General features: G+C 39.7%; 1 long non-coding RNA gene across 1 annotated transcript in view; it reads right to left on the bottom strand.

The window, feature by feature from the left end:
- Positions 1 to 13995, bottom strand: part of LOC116705701 (uncharacterized) — a 15451-nt gene extending 1456 nt beyond the window's left edge. The window contains exons 1-4 of the long non-coding RNA XR_004336001.1: positions 13984 to 13995; positions 7804 to 7810; positions 4384 to 4399; positions 534 to 538 (exon numbers count right to left, since the gene is read on the bottom strand). This is a non-coding gene — a long non-coding RNA (uncharacterized LOC116705701). The remainder of the gene's footprint in view (positions 1 to 533; positions 539 to 4383; positions 4400 to 7803; positions 7811 to 13983) is intronic.
- Positions 13996 to 16424: the final 2429 nt, after the last annotated feature.

The raw sequence follows: 16424 nt of genomic DNA, 5'->3' as shown, positions 1-16424 counted from the left end.
ACACACACACACAGAGGGAAAATATGGTGATTCTGCTGAGAAATATAGAATACACATCTTTAATTCTCAAGGGAGGATAGACAGTAAACTAAAGTGTAAATGACTCCTTATAGTTCACTTTTATCTTCCTTCTGTTTTTCTCCTGATCTCTTATTCCCTTTCTTACAAAGTGTTATCTGCATTTGACAGACACAGCTGGAAGACAGACAGACAGACACATGCACACACGTACACGTACACACACACACACACACACACCAACACTCTCATTTCCATCCCTTCATGCTGGGAATAGCACCGACAGCTCGGAGATGTTGTACACACCACGTCACGTTTCAATGATACATAGCGGAGCACAATATCACTGCCAACTGACATCTGACGAGTAAATGCACTACACACACTTATTTAACACACATAAACACATACAGTGTATAGGCATATGTCAACATCTGTTCAAGCTTTCTGTAGAATTACCCTATTAGTAGAATTGTCTAATCTTTATTTCAAAATTGTAAAATTTTACTTATTACTGTAACTGATCATTTTATTTGAGTGTATGTGAATGCTCCAGTGTGATAACACACACACACACACACACACACACACACTGAGGGGTGATTAGGGTCAGTGACAGGGTGCAAGCAAAGCCCTTTCTCGTTCTTTCTTCCTTACTCCTCTCTCTCTACCATCGCCTCTGTCTGACCTACGCGGTCACCCGGAGGTGCTTAGGGCCGGTGACAGGGGCCTCTGAGGGCCAAAAGTCTGTCAGACAGTGACAACTGACTGTTGACAGCCTGTCTCTAAGGCCTTAACACACTCACATACACACCAAACCCATGTAACTTCCATCTTGGTTACACTGTCGTCCTTTGCTTCTTTTTCTCCGCCTCTTTTGACTTTGCTCCATTCTCTCTCTTTCTTTGCCTTTGTCTTTGTCTTTGTCTTTCTCGTTCTCCACTTCCTCCCTCTTCCTCTGACTTAATCTGCTGATGCAGGCAGTTCCTTTAGAATTAGCTGTCCCAGTTAGCCCTCAGCTCCTCTTTAAGCCCAGGGCTGGCAGCTTACACTGGGGAGCTAAACGGTTCGGACCACGCCTGAAGCCCTGCAGGGAGGACGCAGGGCAGCTGTGTTGGCGGGTTGAAGGTTGAAGTCCGGTTGGAGGGCCGGAGGCCTGGAAGGCTGCAGTAATTATCTAAACAACGCCTGGATGCCAGGTAACACAAGCACAATAACACAGTGACTTTGTAAACCTCACACTGTCCAAACAAAACTGACCTGCTGGTTAAACTAGAATACAATACACAAACTCATGCTATGCAAAATTCATATGAAGATTCCAAGATTTCAAATGATCAAATCGAAGGCGGAATTTTAGGGTAAAATTAAAATAATTCACAAGAATATACCAATTTGACGGCATGGTGCAGCCATAAAAAACATTGATAGATGATAGATGTTATTAAACATTGACAGACGCACAAATGCATAAACACGCACACACATACACACTCTCACACAAACACACACACACACACACACACACACATACAAAGAATTGTAAGTTCATTAATTATAGAATTAGTCTTTCAGTTGCTGATGCTATATTCATGTTGCGTACACATTTCTTAACATGTTCTACTTCTTGTCAGAATACAACCCATTATCTACATGCAGAATCTGATATATTATATTTGCTTGAGAAAGCAAAATCACGGGATCCTGTGTGCTGATATTCAGCCTTGCAGAATGAAAAAAGTTGGTAACATGCTGGTTGACTGCAACAAGACTCAGGGGAGGATTTAACAGAAATGGATACAAATACAATTATTTGCATAGAAATCTTTATCATATGGACAAGGCTTGCACTGACAGCCACACTGTAGTAGTACTGTGTAACAGCTGCTTTCAAGAGCCCATGCTATGCCATTTTAGCTGAAGCCAGCATTAATAAACGTATCTGATCTGATGTGAAGATGAGGGCGGGACCCAGGCTGCATGTCTTCATTCCCTGAATAGCTGCTTATATTTCCTTTTCCTGAATAACTGTATCTGTTCTTGGATGGAACTCAGATCTGACAGCAATACGGAAAATACATGTGCACAAAAAAGAAAGGACAAAACAAGTCAACTATTTTTGTACCTGTGCTGCTTGTTTCCACGCATTTTTTTTCACAGTATTTGTTCTTGAGCTTTGACTGAATTGAGTAGTCTCCAAAAATATCAATCAAGTGTTCCGCTGTCTTTTTCATTTTTTGTCTTGTGATACTGCCTGCTAGCACAGTCACACTGCCAAACTGACAGCTGGTAGTAATCACCATAGTAACACAGACCAATTAAGATGTAAGCCTTCATGTACAGAGAAGGCCCTTCCCTTAGAATGCAGGCTGCTAAGTGGGGTTGTGTTCTCTTCACAGAAATCTGATCAAGACATTCACAACTTTGTAGTTTTACATTTTCTGAAAGCTTTGCAAGTTGTGAGGTACGTTGGATGTGTTTGAAAATGTTAGGTGGCATCATTTTCATTTCATTAAATTAGTTATATTCATATTTATTTATTTTACCTGCTTTTAGCATGACACTGAATGCCGAAAAAGCTATATAGGACAAGGTGACACCTGTTTTTATTGTCAGTCATCTAGCAACAGTGTTCTTCCAACTTAAACCCCAGATATACGTATATGTGTGCAGAGTATTAAGAGAAAAATGTAGCGACTGTAAATTACAAACCAGAGCATAGTGTGTTGCTCTACAGCATCCCTACTTTGCCCAGGTTGCAAAAAAATGTAAATAAATACACTAATGCTGGCCTTTTTTATTAGGCATCAACCTTGAAAGAATGGACTTTAAACTAGATAAACGCTTTAGTGTTCCATTTTTGCGTGTGAGACGGGATGAGGCTGCACGGAGCCGGTGCAGACTGCAGCTGTATAGGGAGCTGTTTTTAAGTAAAAGGTTAAAGGTCAAAGCATAGACAGAAAAAAACAATTGTATCCTCTGCATTTAACCCATCCCATGTATAGGATGTATGGGCCAACTGCACTCCGTTTTTTGTACAGAGGCACTGACAGGTGCATTAACTTAACCTGCAGGTTTTATTGGTGGAAGGAGGGAACAGGAGCACCTGGAGGAAACAAAAATCACACAAATAACGGGAGAACCTGCAAACTGCTAACCAATGAGCCACCGTGGTACTAAAGCAATAATACCACCTTATCAGCTTACACAGACTTTAGTTTGGCATGTTTTATAAATGTGTATTACCTCAAGGGCCTTTCATTTTAATGACTAAAATTAGTCTCTCTCATGTTAGACATGTATTGCTAACCAAATCAAATCTGAATCCCTTTAATTGCAGAGTGCTATTTATTATCAATACTTGCATTTTCGTTTTAAAATATAAGAAAGTGGGTCAGTGCTGCCTTTCCAAAAAATAAAAAATAAACAGCGGTTGCTGAACATGCTCAGTTGCTCAGGTATTCATGCCAAATACCAATAAGGCCCTCAACATTTTACCCTGACAACCAAAAACACAAGGACACCATGCACCATGCAGGATTTATTTTTCTACCTTTCACTTTTTATAAGATGTCATGCTGGTGTTCCTGACCCCAAATTGAAAACCGCTGGCAGCTCAAGCCATAAGCTTGTGGGTGATGAGCTCCCTAAGAGCTCATCCAGCCTGCCAGCTCACTTCAGTATTGAAGAGGTAGGAGCCAACAGTAGCAGTTAGCTGAGCCTTTATTTATGAAAAGGGATTTGCTCTCCTCATATTAAGTAGCTGGCCGAACAGCTGCCAAAGCAAATCAGTAATACTTCCTTCCTCCCTCTATTCCACTGTGTTTTAGGAACTTGAAACTAAAGGACATTGGGTACCAACCCAGTAGAGTTTTGGGCTGATGTCTTAATACTCTTTACATTACATACCACATTAGTATTCTGACTCATACTAAAAGAACAGTACATCAGAAACAAGCTGCCGACAAGTGTGGTGCTGAAACTTTACATTCCGGCCCTACATTTTATTCTGACTCCCATTCAATCCTCTCCCACACTGACTCTGCTCATGGTGTTTTAAAAGGTTTGCTACAGTGGCTTTCAAAGTGAACTAGTGGTGATACACTCTTACACACACTCTTCAAAATCTCTGCACTTTGCAAAACCTCAAAGTTTAATCTCTTTCCCTGCTTTGTTTCTGCTTTGTTTTGGTGGATGTGGATCAGTAGTAGAGTGGTTGCCTGCCAGCTGGAAGGTTGATGGTTTGATCCCTGGCTCTGCAGTCCCATGGTGACATTTCCTTGGGCAAGTTGCCTCCGATGCTGTGCATCAGAATGTAAATGTGTGTGAATGTTTATCTGATGAGCAGGTGGCAGCCTCGGCCACAGTGTGTAAATGGTTCCTGTCCTATGTAAAAGCGTTCTGAGTAGTTGTTAGGACTATTAAAGCGTTATATAAAAACAGTCCATTTTCTTCTTCCTGTGTCTCCTTTTATTTCTGCTTCTGTCTCTATTCACATTTGTCCTCATAAAACAAGTTATTGAACTCTTTATGGAGAAGTTGACTAACAATGTCTTATTAGAAACAGCATTCTGGGGAAATACTTGCAGAATTGACAGGATTGCACATATCCATTGCACTGTCCTTGGAATTGCTATGGCTTGCACTGTGAACTGTCTTGCTCCAGTGATCAGTGAGTTTGTGGGGTTTTGGAGCTTTGCTCAAGGGCAGATCAATAGTAAATATCAGGCTCATTTGGGATGAGCCAGGCCTGTGCAGAATCAATGACCGTCAATCGCCACCTAATGCATGCCGGTTAGATTTTTGTCCGACTTGATCCCGACTTGGTCTGACGTCATGCACACGTGAGCAACGATGACAACGCAACATCAAGGTGGTCGCAGTTTTGAGAGGCAGCATAGTTGCTTTCCACCAACTGGAAGACCTAGGGCATGACGGGAAACGCCTGGCTCTCAGCTGATCCAACAGCTGATTGGTTCAGAATCAACTCAACATGACGATGTCTGTGTGTGGCTGATGGTGACGTTTAAAAGACAGAGAACGGATCTTCTCCAGACTGTTGTTTTTAACATCAGCAACAGATCGGATGCAGAGCATTTCAACAGCTTCATCATGTCTGTCATAATAAAATACAACTGGAGACTGTGTAAAAGCTGATACATGGGTCTGATAACATTTGAATAAATCAGAATTGGAAATAAAGACAGGATAAAGAGAGCTATGTGTATATATTGTTTGTTGAAAATGTGAAAAGAAAAGATCTTATTTTTGCTTTATTTATTGTGAAACATAATTAATCTGTTAATTAACTGTGAGTGGATTTTTAAAAGTGGGTTGATTTTTTTTTCTCCAAAAGTTAAACAATTTACAAGTTCTGGGCCAATGAAAGGAGTCAACTAAATGGAACTAAAGTCAGGCTATAACAACTAAACACAAACTTAGTGGAACTAAAATGGCCTAACATACTGAACCCACTGGGGAACTTACAAAATGGCAGATCAAACCGAAACAAAGGGTTTACCCAAAGACGAACACTACCATCTGAACTACAAATTAAAAAAAAAACAGGACAATTACTCTATCAGTACAGATATTTTGACAATAAACTTTAACAGGAGCACAAACACATTAATATACTCTAAAAGAAATGAACAAAATCTCTAAACTAGAAATCCCTATCCCCCCACGATATGGCAGATACTTGGTACATTCTGATTGGCCACTTCCTGTATTCAAGACCTGTGCTTTTGAGGAAGCACCTTTTGCTTTGGCCTGACAAGATGTCCCTCCAGAAGCAGCAGCTAGCCGCGGCACCTTCACCACTGGTAAATTTAGATCAACTGTGTGGCAGCAGGCCACTTGTACTTTAACATGAAAAATCAAATTTTTTATATGCCAGCATTAAATCCAGGTGAAAATCTGCTTAAACCCATCTGCTTTACTTCTCTTATTTTTCCCTGCAGTCGTTTGGCAGGGTCGTAACAATGACAATTTGTGAAAGTATTGCCCCTGATTAAAATGTGCCAAGGAGGAGATGACAAGTGTAGTATTTACTCAGAAAGACTGATTGCAGTAACTTGGTGTTATGTGATCAATTAATTATTTAAATCCCTTCTCCACCCTGTTCTCGACCTGTTTCGTCGTATAGACAGAGCTGCCAAGTTGTGACCCGGGGTAGTCGCTGACGGACAGGATAGTTCCTCAGATCCCCATGAGCATACAGAGGGTCAAGAAACCATCCATTTGAAATCGTTAGTTCTACAAATGGCTTGCACTTCAATAATGTGACTGGTGGATTCAATACTCTGTCCAGTCCTAAAGCAGACTTCAAGCAAGGGAAAGCAGGGCCTTGTAAGATTATATTTTCAGTTAAAGAATTACATGCACCTCCGTTGTCTTTGTTGGTAGTGATTAGTGAGGGCCACAAACGGTGACATCCCAAACACAAAAAGATTGGAAACCACAATAGACCTACTGTGCACTTCCCATACTGTAACACCTTTTTAACATATAAATCTATTTATCAACCGTAGCTCTTGAGTTCTGTAAGAGGTGGCCTCACCCACTGAGAGGGCATGACCTCAGACTAAGGGTCAGACTGCCACTGTTGTGGCAATAAAGAGCGTTCTCTTCGAGTAAGACCCATCTGTCAAGCATGTGTTTTATTTCTGTACATAGAGAGAAATGTGTTTGTTATGTTCCTGAAAGCTGAAGTATTTACAAGGTTAGAGACAAACATTGGTCACATAACGTACACTGTGGGTTAATATATTGCTAATCAGTAATTTATTTTATTTATTTAACTACTGCTAATCTGTTGCTAATCAAGGACTCAAAGCATTCTTTTGCAGAATCATGCAATCGTCTTTCTTCGGTGTGGGTGTGTAAACCACATCTTATTTTTGTGACTTCAATTTGTATTTTGAGACCATATAATGAGATATGTAATCCTGCTGTATTAGTTTTGGCAACAGTGTCAAGTCATTGCTGTTCACTCATTTTGAATTGAGATGGTAAATAACCGTCGGGCATCCCTTTACAGCTTTTGAGCACTCTGAAGTGTTGATCCCACAAATGTCTCCTGCTGCAGTGACAGACCTCCACTATCTTAACGTGTTAAAATAATGACTGCTCCCTCTTAAGTGGTGAAAACAATAGCATGCAAGCCTTTGTTTTTGGATTCCAAGGAAGTGGCACATGGAAAATACCTTAATCCTGTTTTGTTTGTGTGCACACAGCACTGTGGCTGAAGAAAGGTGGAAGGCATTCCTCCAACACGGAACTGCCTGCCAGCTGTAGTCACACAATACACTCCTGGCTTATGCACAAATATAAACATGTAGACAATTATGCAGCAGTAAAAGCAGGAATGCAAAAGTATTTGAAAGCTCTTTGTATTCAGACACAGACAGTCACACTTACCAGTAACTGGTTATGAAGCTCATTTGGACCAGTTCCTGGTGTTTGTCCTTTTTTTATGTAAAGAGGCAATTTATGTTCTGGGTGAACAATCTCATTTTCTGAAATGCAACTTGATGCCTAATGTGATGCTCCACTGACACTGAAAATGTTTTTATGTGCTCAAATGTGCAGTTTGTATGAGACTGTATGTGATGCATAAGTTTATCTTTGCCATTTGGATTGGCTGGTTTAAATAGCTGATGGTTAGAACATTTTTCCAAGTACAGTCTTGTTGAAAGCCTCCGGATGCAATTTAAGCCAGTGCACACAATTTTTTACAGCAGACAAATTCCACATCACACTTGCTGCAGTGATTCATATCACTTTTTTTCTAATAAGAAGAGCCAGGCATCCCATTGCATCTATCTATAATTCTCTGCTCCTGAAATGTATAACTTGCACAGCTCCTGACTGTCTTAAAATTCTGCTTTTAGAAACCCCATCACTGGTGCAAAATAGGTTCTACACAAAAATGGTCATGTTGCAGATGGAATTTATTTGTCACACATATATCATCATATCATCTTTTTTTCAAAATCTGGCAACATAGAGTCTGGCTCCCTAGATGTACATTGCTGATATGAAGCCTGACTTTCAACGTGTGGATCACGTGCCGGATATCAGGCTTTGTCCCTGCCCGTACGCTATCTCCACTATTTATTTTGCAAGGGCACTGTTTCATCAGGGGCTAAGCACAACTCATGACGAATGTGGTTAGTTTTAATAAATTAATAAGCCAGAGAGTTTTTCTACTATTCCAGCGACTGCTAATAATCAGACATAAAGCACCTTGTTGGAACTCCGCCAATACAGCTGACAAATTTACCTGACGATTTAGCGGAGAGGACATCTCACCCGTCTAAACACATTCCCTCTCTTGCATGATTTCCTGGCGTCTCTCCAATGCTTCCTCTGTGGGATGGACTAAGATGCAAGGAAGGGAAGGAAATGTGGATGCAATTTTAACGACATCAGACGTGCCTACTGAGTCACACCTTCAATTTAAGATATTGAAGTGACACACCGACCCACACAGGCCTGCGTAGAGAGTGCCTCGCAGACACATACATTCTTTTTTTGTCTGAATGTGTTCATACATAACATAACTGATCTGTTTTGTAAGGAGTCTCTTGACTGAACCACACTTTAACGTCCCTGTTCCTCAACTTGTGTGTGTGTGTGTGTGTGTGTGTGTGTGTGTGTGTGTGTGTGTGTGTGTGTTAAAATGGATTGAGAAAAGAGCTTTAATGAAATAAAATGATTTAGTCAGGAAGTGAAAATAAATCCTGCAAGTCCTAGCCAGTTGTTATCCCCTGCCATCTCAACACATACGCCGTTACTCTACTTAAACAACTCACACACCTTTTTTTTCTGGTTTTTATCTTGCCAGCACACCTGCAACCTGCTGATATCCAGCAGAGAGAAAACAAGAGTGAAAGTAGTTTGAATGTATTATAGCAGAAAGTTAGAATCAAAGGTTAGGATTAAAAAACATAGATGTTCTTTAATACATTGTCCATTGCTCTATATCTCTCCATCCAGATAGGTAGGCCTACAGGAAAGGTAAAAAAAAAAAAAAAAGTTAACTTTTTTTATGCTGTGCTTTCCCTTTTTTCTTCTCTTCACTGGCTTTCAAAAGTGGGCCAGCACTACAGAATTACTGCAAAACAGAGAGGGAGGGGCATGTCATGGAGGGAGGATGGAGGAGTAGAAAAAAGTGAATGAGAGAGGAACAGATGAACAAGAAGCTAAGGAGAGACAGAGCAAGACACACAGCCAGCTAAGTCAACCTCATCCGAAGGGCTCATTTGCAATTAGCATGCTTGTTAACCCCACATTTGTACGGCCTGTTTGATTAATTTCTACAGGAAGGTGTTTGGTCCATCAAAAAGCATTCAGCAAAATCTTATGAAGCTGAGGGGGGCTGTTTACTGCACTGCAGTAAACAGTTTAGTGTTGCCCCGGTGGCTCAGCAGGATGCTGTATATACATGGCAAACACCACTGAGGTCCTATTAAAGGGAATAGATTGTATTTATATATGGCTTTCTCTAAAGTGCTTTATATTGACTCTGCTGGCCTAAATATCAGGGGCAATTTGGGGTCAGTATCTTGCTCAGGGGTACTAACCCTAACCAACCTACTACTTTAAGGAGGACTACGTCTACAATGTGTGGTTCAGGGCCACATATCCCCCTTCCTTCAAAAAAGGCTAAGCGAATCAGCTGACGATGGGGTATTTCACCAGACATATATTACCAAATCATCTAATTATGTAACATTATTTTAGATTAATATAGGTTTACTGTATGTTATAGTCCTTAGATTAAGAAAATTAACAGTGTTTCTGGGAAAACTTCAGCTTGTTACAGCAGACGACACTAATACTAAGATACCAATGAGCCTCACCCACCACAGTTAGTTTGCGGTACTGATTGTGTAATTTTCACTTATTGATGGTTTGTTTGTTTTTTCAATTCTCTGCTTAGGTTTTTTTTTTGGGGTCACAAGCTTGTACCTTTTTTTTTATTTTTATTATTATTATCAAAGAGCCAGATAGTTTCTATAGCAGTTGTTCATCTTTTGTTCATGTTTCAAGCCCATCTAAGCATGTCAAGCTCTAATCAGCTAGCTTTGCTTGTGCACAAAAATATCTATCACTTTGAGGGCCCTGGATGAGTAAAATAAACCCTTCCTACCCTTTCTTACTTATTGTTAAAGCATAGTCTACATCATGACTGACAGTAACTCTCTGAGTAAATGTAGCAATGCACCAGCAAAAGGCAGGGAAGAGGAAAACGGCTTGCTGATGGAAATATGGATTCAAAAAAATGCAGGTTTATATTCAACAACTCGTCAATTAGTTTGAAGAGGTTCCTTTTTCCTGGGGGTTAGAGAGTGTGTGTGTGTGTGTGTGTGTGTGTGTGTGTGTGTGTGTGTGTGTGTGTGTGTGTGTGTGTGTGTGTGTGTGTGTGTGTGTGTGTGTGTGTGTGTGTGTGTGTGTGTGTGTGTGTGTGTGTGTGTGTGTGTGTGTGTGTTGCATCCAAGTTAGAATGGGAGCAAATAGTTTACATCTTCATTTCAAACATGTCCACAGACACTTTGTAAATGGCACTTTAGGCAAGTGTTTAACAAAACATTAGATAAGTTGAGTTGTTGGCTCCTTACCAAAGCTTAGTTTTCCTTATAAGGAACTTTCAGTAATCAAGTATTTCTCATGTAAATGTTTATCACAAAGTGCTTACTGGCTAAAATAAAAAAAACTATACATGTAATATACTGTAGATTGGGACTAATCTGGCTGCTCAGTGTGTATGCCGGCTATCTTGCGTGACCTTTTCAACCAATGTATTCTATGATTTAGTGTGCTTTGCAATTCCGCTCTTGTGCTCAAATGTGCCACAGCCCTGAAAAGGTTAAGGACCATTTGAAACTGGGACAGCGAGGCATACAGATAGCCTTCTGTGAGTTTAGTTTTTTTTTCTGCTCCATAGATTCTCGTTCTTGGGTCCAAAAGAAAGGTGTCTGCTCAGTGCCAGCGAGGAGTCAAGACAGCAGTGGCTCACAACTTGTGGTAATGCTGGTGGGCATTATAAAACAGTCACCTTTGGTCATTTATGTAATCCTACTAAACACTTGAATGTGACTGCACAACTGAGTGCTGCTAGTGCTATAAATGACAGTGTGTCATGGCTCATTGCTTCATATTTAAAAGGACATAATGTAGACTGAGATATTGTAAAATGAAAGGAGTAATGTTATGAAGGAACATTGTGTAAATAAGCAACAGAATAAAGTGCATCCTAAACTGTTTCAAAGATGAGCCTGAGCATTATGGGGATTCTTTGTCTTAATGACATTCAACGTCTGTGTTCCTCTATGTCTACAAGATGCAAGACCAAAATTATTTCCTTTAAAACAACATTTTTTTTAAAAAAATAGATACAATTGGTAACAGCAATCCTCAACCACTAAGAAGTGGCAATAGCAGATTATTTGCACTCTTGCATTAGATTATTTGCTTTAAATAAAACTTGACTATGGACAGCTGATGCCTGTAAATATAAAATCATCTAATTTGTAGTCAGAACTGTCAAATGAAGGATGATATTTTTTTCACTTTCCTCAACTGAATTTATCATTCGCTAAAAAAATGGTAAATATGCCAGAGGTTTGAGCAAAGATATAAATCAGCGGGGTGTCTAATTACATCCATATTTGTCATTTCCTTTAAGGAAGCCGTGTTGTCTGTGGCAAAAAGTGCAAAGTAGCCTTTGTGCCAGTCAGTACGTTTACATGCACATAATGCGTTGTATCCATGTCCAGAGAATGCCTCTAAAACCGGAATAATACAGGAATATCCCACAGGTCTCAATTGGAAAAAGGCCTTATTTGGAATATCCAACAAGAATGATGTTTACATGGCACAATAGTGGAATATTTTTGTGCATGTATAACTTACTGACTGTTGTATCTTTAAACCCAGTCATAAATGTGATCTTAATCTTTCTCAAACCCTTACGTTTGGTCCTCAGGTCCAATTTGTGGCCCGCTTTTTTTATTTTTTATTTTATCAGGAACTTGGCTTTTTTCCAACCAAATTGCCTAAAAATAACATGGATGCCATGCCAATGTTCTTCAGGTGAACCTAATGATTACTTTCACTGCATTTTGGTTGTTTTATTGAATTTTATGGCATTTAAAAAAAAAAAGTGACCAAAACCTTGGAAGAAATTACAAAATGAGAGACAAAAAGTGCTGAAACAAACCGAGAAATTGTTTTTGTATAATGTTGTAAAAATTAGGCTATGGATTTAAAAAAAAACGTGGGAAAAAAACCCCAGCAAAAACATCCGGAAAAGTGCCAAAAGAGGATGGTTGATGGGAAGACAACACAAGGGTTAAACAAACAATCTTACATCGTTTAGGGAACGGAACCTATTGAAATGATCAACATCAATACTGTTTATGGGAAACCAAGTTATTGTCACTTTGGTACAGACAACATTAAATGATGGTCTAGTCCCACTAAAGCATCTGAAGGAAGACAGAACAAACTGCTTGAAAATGCCACTCAGGAAGCATTGGAGCTCTTAACACAATATGTAGAATCCCGTCACATTGTTCTGTAGTTTAACCTTTACGCATTAATGGACAGTTGTTCTTTCTGTAGGCTAATATATACCATTAGATGTATATAGGAGGGCTTCTTGGCCAATCTCCTGTGAATAAATCCATTTGTAGAATCTTAAAAGTGCATACTTGAGAGGTAAGGAGCACCTATTATGTAACAATGCTCATCAACAGGGAAAGTGCTGGTCATGACTCTTACTGTTGCTATTAGACTTTGAAAACTATTTAGTAGTCCAGCACCTGTTTTTCTTCTAATGATGAACTGTTTTGCTTTTTCCCCACCATGCAGCAATTTTCCGCTGCAAATGGTTATTCATCTCCCATGGCAGTTGCTACCGTCGGAGATAGTGAAAGTAGTCCTCTGTTGTTTTAGAAACCTATTTTAATACAAAACCATCAGGCTCAAGCAAATATCATTTTACACCTTACCACTATGAGTACCCAATTTCTCAATTTTGAGATCGGTCAGCTATCATTCACAAGAAGAATATTTTCATTTATCAACACTACAAATGTTCTGCTGGAAGAGTACTTATCTAGGTCCCCGGCTGGCTATAAAAACCTGGGAAGAGAAGTGAGTTTGTGGAGCTCGGTTCTTTGGCGGCCGACAGGGGCAAACGCCCTGCAACTCAGAAAAACACATCTAAATAGACAAAACACAAGCAAATTATGAAAACATCTTTATTAATTTGACAACACAAGCGTAGTATTTAGCAAACTCACTGCAAATACACACAATACAACTAAATGCATGAACACGCTGAAATTACAGAAACAATGCCAAATTAAAAACAAACCCCGAAAACAAATGCAACAGAAAAACGCTGCGTCCAGGTTACACAACCGAAGGCGAGGTTATGTCAGAGTGAGTGGATCATTTGTTTTCATAATTCTTTCTAATTCTAAGTGTTAACTAGTGTTAGCTATCAAGCTCTTTTAGAAGCCAGTCTCTAACACGCTATGTTTATCTGTTGCTCTTTCATACTGCTGTAAAAGACTAGGGCCAAACGTAACTTAAATGAATATGCACGTTTTTATGTCACCTATTTATTACACTTTTCCCGTTTCCAGAACAAACCTCATCTGCCTTCTCTTTCTCTCTCTCTCTCTCTCTCTCTCTCTCTCTGTGTCTCTGTCTCTTTGTGGGGTCGAATATCAAGCTGTTCCACTTAGCGCTCCCCCCCTGTAGAGGCCTGGAGAACTTCCATTGAGTAAACTGGATTCAGTGTTTTTATCTGTTGCATTTGTTTTTGGCGTTTGCTAAATGCTGTCCATGTGTTGTCAAATTATTAAGAAGTTTTCTTAATTTGCTTGTTTTTTAGTTGTTGTTTTTTGTTGCAGTGCGTTTGCCCCTGTCAGCCAGCCACCGTACTGTTCTCTCTCAGAAACTAAACCCTACTTGCTTACTTGAGCACGTCAGTTTATTTCCAGTTGGTCTTATAGTCCTGCTCAGAGTCCAACAGGTGTGGCTGTCCTCTCCAGCTAGCAGGAGGGAATGAAAAGAACCGGTTGAATGTGTTTAATTGGGTAAAAGCCTCTTAGCCTGTTCAGTAAATCATTTCTGGATACATTTTAATTTGTGTTTTCTCTTTAAGCAAAACTGGAACATGGACATTTGAATTGTGTTGAGCTAAACAGTTTTAAAAAAAAAAAACCTGTACCCTTGGATTACTCACTCCTCAAGCAGAACTAATCTTAAATTATTTATTCTGCTCTGAGACACTTAAATACCTAAATCAGGGCCCTGCCTCCCAGACCATCTTATCAAATTATTTCCATTGTCAGCGGTAAGTTAAAGTGGCCGTTGGATTTAACAATGGGGAGAGGTGAAGAGAACATGGTCAGAAGTGGAAAGCTGAGATTAATTAATAAAAAAAGAACTGCCAGTTGAATACACTACATATACGCTACAGGAATTTAGAAAGTAAATAACTGAGGCATTTCAACTGAGGCCTAACTCACGTTACTTTGTCACACACGTCATAATGCTTGCCTAGCTGCTTGCATGGCACACCCTCATACTCTGCTTCTGACTGGCTAGTAGTCCTTACCTAGCTACTGCACATGTGCAACTCCCAACACAGATTAAATAGAAGTGAGATGCCTCACTCTGTAGTTAAACAGAGAGCTCAACACACAGGGTGAAAAGAGGAGCTGCAGTAATGGGCAGTACAACAAAATAGGATGTTTTTTGAAAATTAAACCACATAAAACCTTTCTGATACAACCTCTAAATACAATTGTGAGCCTGAAAATGAGCATAATGAGTTACATTTTCTAAACGTCTGTCTAGCACTTGTGTAAATGTCGACCTTGTTTGTAGTGCAGGTAATGAATAAGGCTCTGGATCCTAAGGGAAGAGAAAGGCAGAATGAGAGAGAAGGGAATAAAAAAGAGGAGTGGAAATTGTGAGATGAAGCAAGGATAAGAACATATAAAGTGTAGGAGGGAGAGGAGTATGGAGGGGGCGGGGAAGATTTGTTTCCTCAGATAAGAGTTCAAATGTAGGAGAGGGAAGTGAGGAGAGGAATGGAGAGAATGGGTGCGGAAAAGAAGGAAGGAGAAGAGGTTAGAAAAGGGCAGGATGATAAAAAGCAGTCTATGAAAGGGGAAAGAATTGTGGAGAGGAGGAAGGAGGAGAGAATGATTATCAGACAACAGAAAATCTGGTATGAGGAGATGAAAGGAAAGGAGAAAGAAAATGGATGATGTAAGGTTAGATGAAGGGAAAAGAGAGTGATGAATGGAAAGGAGGATGAAAACGAAGGACAGGAGATTGATGTTCATTTTACATGCTTCCTTTAACAGCGGACATTGCCCAAATACTTTAGTATTTCTAAACTCATTCAGGAAAACATTTGTCATCAATGGAGACATTTTTGTTTTTCATAGTGTTTGTTCTAGTCTTGACAATGAAATTAGTCTATGTCCCATTATTCATTTGTTCCTTCCTACTGTCAATTTTTTCAGTCCTTCCTTCCTTCCTTCCTTCTTTCATTTCTGTCTTCTACAACATACTTTTTTTCTTTGTTCTTTTGCTTTTGCCTTTCTTTATTTCATCCTGTTTGTTATACTGCAAAGTTTCTTTCCATCATCCTTTAATTTTACTCTTCCTTTATTTCTCTCTATCACTTTGTCATTTGGTCCTTTTTCTGTCAGACAGTACATCTCTTCCAGTTATCCTACACCTGTTTGTTTTTTTCTTGTCCTTCATGTTCTCACGCCTTCATAACGTCTTCCTCTCACACTTTTTATTATAATTATTATTATGACTACATTATTACATGTCATTGAGCTAACTCTTTTATCCAAAGCGACTTACAATTTTGCCAAATATCAAATAAAATATAAAAGTCTCTTGCTCAGGGACACATAATGTTGATGTATCGCAGTGGGAATCGAACCCAGATAACCCACACCAAAGGTTATGTGTCATGTCCACTGCCCCATCACCCACTTTTCACCCACTTTTCTTTCTTTCTTTGCAATGTTCCCCTTATTGATAGAAAATAAATCCATTGGATTTTATTTCTAACAAGCTTTACTTGTAGTTGAAGCGTGTTTCATTTCTTCCTGCCCTCATATCAGAATCAGCTTTATGGTTAACTGGGCTGCACTGCACCTGCACTGCATCCCTCTTTTCTCTCTTTTCTGCTCTGCTCTCCTCTCTTTCCTTTGGATCTGTTCTTTGCACAACTCCACTAAAAGACAGCGACACACACTCACCTAATAGGTGTTCTCCCCCCTGCTCCCTCAGATCCTCTTCCTCCATACACCTCTCTGTCCCCTCCGCCTGTCTCACCACCATGGGGT

This window comes from Etheostoma spectabile, chromosome 17 (assembly GCF_008692095.1).
Source record: "Etheostoma spectabile isolate EspeVRDwgs_2016 chromosome 17, UIUC_Espe_1.0, whole genome shotgun sequence".
Classification (NCBI taxonomy): Eukaryota; Metazoa; Chordata; class Actinopteri; order Perciformes; family Percidae; genus Etheostoma; species Etheostoma spectabile.
This window is presented reverse-complemented; position numbering and strand designations above follow the sequence as displayed.